General features: G+C 40.0%; 1 pseudogene; it reads left to right on the top strand.

Annotated features, from left to right (window-relative positions):
• Window positions 1-538: 538 nt before the first annotated feature.
• Window positions 539-1,061, top strand: LOC114033642 (annotated as a pseudogene).
• The last annotated feature ends 2,266 nt before the right edge of the window (window positions 1,062-3,327 follow it).

The raw sequence follows: 3,327 nt of genomic DNA, 5'->3' as shown, positions 1-3,327 counted from the left end.
TAAATTTGATACGAGTGAAGTAAGCAGATTCAAGAAACCAATAACTACAAAAGATGCAAATAAAGTGAGCACTAAAAACAAACAAAAAACCAATGGTATGTAATTGTGATCAGCAGTCTTGCACCAGAGAAGAATAAATGAAAAAGGCACCATGGTACAGGGGGTAGAGGGAAATAGACACTTAGAGAAATGGAGAAAACACTGGGATTTGACTCAAGAAGGTTCAAATTCCCACCACAGTCAATGACTATTTGTGTGACTGTGGGCAAGTCTCAACTTCTGTCAGCCTCTATTTCGTCATCTATAAAATGGGCGCATGTACTCCTGCCTAAAAGGCTTATTGTGACGATTAAATGAATTAACATAAAAAAATACTTTTTTTTCAAATATTAAAGTTTTACATAAATGTTAGCTGTTATTATTATTATTTATTACAAGAATTGATTTATAATTTGGGTAAAGGTTATAGACAGGGAGATAGTCAGTAGTAATAGGCAAAATACAGCATCAACAAAACATTTAGCTTCCAGAGAAGGCTCTCATGCCACCGTTGCAGCCATGTCTCTTGTAATCCCCGAGAAGTTCCAGCACATTTTAAGAGTGCTCAACACCAACATTGATGGACGGCAGAAAATAACTTTTGCCATCACAGCCATCAAGGGTGTGGGTCGAAGATATGCTCGTGTAGTAGTGAGGAAAGCAGACATTGACCTCACCAAGAGGGCTGGTGAGCTCACTGAGGATGAGGTGGAGCGTGTGATCACCATCACGCAGAATCCCCGGCAATACAAGATTCCAGACTGGTTCCTTAACAGGCAGAAGGATGTAAAGGATAGAAAATACAGTCAGGTTCTGGCCAACGGTCTGGACAATAAGCTGCGTGAAGATCTGGAGCGACTGAAGAAGATTCAGGCACATCGTGGGCTTTGGCACTTCTGGGGTCTCCGGGTCTGAGGCCAGCACACCAAGACTACAGACCGCAGGGGTCGCGCTGTGAGTGTGTCCAAGAAGAAGTAAACAACTTCACTGGCCTTGTCTATTAATAAATAGTTTATATCAAAAAAAAAAGCTTTTAAAAATGCATGAGAGAAGTTCAAAAAGATATAATCAAGAAGGATCATTTTGTTATCATCAGGTTAAAGTTAACATACATTTTAAAAAACTACCTAATGTAAATATGCACTTTTATAGACATTCTTCTTTTTCTGTTCCTCTTTGTATATTAAAATATCTACATATGTGGATATTTACATCTAAACCTCTAGCTCTGATATTCTATGAGTTCTTGAGTGAATATGGCCCTAGGGTCACCTATGCCAGTCATAATATGGTAAGCAACTCCGACTAATTCTTGTATCAAAGTCTCAAAGATAAATTGACAAACATTTCTTGTGCCCTATGTTTATTATTAGGATTCATAAGATGCCAAGCAGCTCAAAGGGGGAAGGAGAATAAGCATTTACATAGCACCTACAATGTATCAGGCATCATGCTAAACGCTTTTGGCAAATATTATCTCAGCTGATCCTCGGAACAACTCTATTAGGCAGGTGCTATTATCATCTTTTGACAGTTGCGGAAACCAAGGCAAACAAGAACTTGTGTCTTTCCCAGGATCTCACAACTAGTAAATAACTGAGGCTAGATTTGAACTCAGGTCTTCGTGACTTCGGGCCCACCACTCTATCCACTGAGCCACCAGTTGTCACGTTGTTGTTGTTATTTGGTTGCGTCAGTAGTGTCCAACTCTTCATGACCTCTTTTGGGCTTTCCTTGGCAAAGATATTGGAGTAGTTTGCAATTTCTTTTTCCAGCTCATTTTACAGGAAACTGAGGCAAATAGGGTTAAGTACTTGCCCAGAGTTACACAGCTATTAAGTGTCAGAGGCCAGATTTGAACTGAAGAACATTAGTCTTCCTGACTCCAGGCTTGACACTCTATCCACTGCACCACCTAGTTGCCCAGTTGCCTTATAGAACAGTGGAAAGAGCATTAGGTCTGGAGTCAGAAAGTATAGGTTCAGATCTTGCTTCTGTCACTACCCTTGTGACCTAGGACGATTCACTTCCTCTCTCTGGGCCTCAGTTTCCTCAACTTTACAATGAAGGGGATTGGACTGGATAATCTCTGAGATCCCTTCCAACATGATCCTGTGATGTTCAGGAGTGCTTTCCATGATACTGAAGAAGGACATTCATCTTCCTAAGATAAGAGGCTCTGTCTACACATCTAAGGACAACAGCATAATTGAAGAAGCCAGGATAAACTTGGGGGAGGATTTCGCAGAGGTTGGTGAGCAATAGTAATTGTGAACCCTGCTAAGATTAGAGTCAGATTCTAAGAAAATCCCTCTGTCAGTGTCTTCTGGGAACCAGATGAAGTTCAGCCTTTCATATGGGCAGATGTGCTACATGCTGTTGATTGGAAGAGAAAGAAGAGGGTGGAAAAGATGAGAAACATTTCACTCTATATTTCTAGTAGCTTCCCCTTTCAGGACTGGAGGAAATGAAGTCGGCTTGTTTTCTTCTAATGAAATCTTTATAATTCCTCAAAGGAGGACTGGCCTGTGCAGGTTATTGCTTATGAAAAGGTTCAAAGTTGAGTCTTTTGGGCCAATTATTTTACTCTGTACTCTGTTAAATTATCTTTGATTTGAATGATATGTGATTTCTTTTCTGTGGCTGTTCCTCAACTATCAGGGAACTCTGCCCTCCTCTGTTTCCTTAGACTGGTAAACAGTCTGTGGTAACTGAAGGCCTGCCACAGGTCTTAGACCTTCTATATAAAAACTTCTCTTTTTACTAAATCATGTAAGTTGCCCATATGCTCACTTGCCAGGTGAATCTTTGAGTGTCTAATGTGTTTCTTGACCCTCTCTTAAGATCATGTTAAAAATAATGATTCCTATTTCATTTCTATAGCTCTTTAAAATTTACAAAACTTTTCTCATAGCATTTCTGTGAGGCAGAAAGGAAAAACATACTGTTCACATTTTACACAAGGAAAGCAAAGAGATTAAATGACTTGCACAGTCACACAGGTTATAAGCACCAGAAGTGGGATCTGAACCCAGATTCTCACACTCCAGAGGCCATATTCTTCCCACTACATTCCACTGACAAGTCACTAGGTTTTATCTATGCCAGAAGATCTAGATTCCAATGCCAGCACTGATAGTTACAACCTGTGTAAAAAATCTTTGGGACTCAGTTTCCTTTTCTGGAAATGGGAAGCTCAGGTTTGATGATCTTTTTTGGCTCTAAATCCTATCATGTGAATTACTTGGGAGACTTTCCTCTCTTTTTACATGTACTTCCACGCTTCCT

The sequence above is a fragment of the Vombatus ursinus genome, unplaced genomic scaffold (genome assembly GCF_900497805.2).
Source record: "Vombatus ursinus unplaced genomic scaffold, bare-nosed wombat genome assembly UNPS02007284.1, whole genome shotgun sequence".
Classification (NCBI taxonomy): Eukaryota; Metazoa; Chordata; class Mammalia; order Diprotodontia; family Vombatidae; genus Vombatus; species Vombatus ursinus.
Note: the sequence above shows the minus strand (reverse complement) of the source record. Positions and strands in the feature narration are given on the sequence as shown.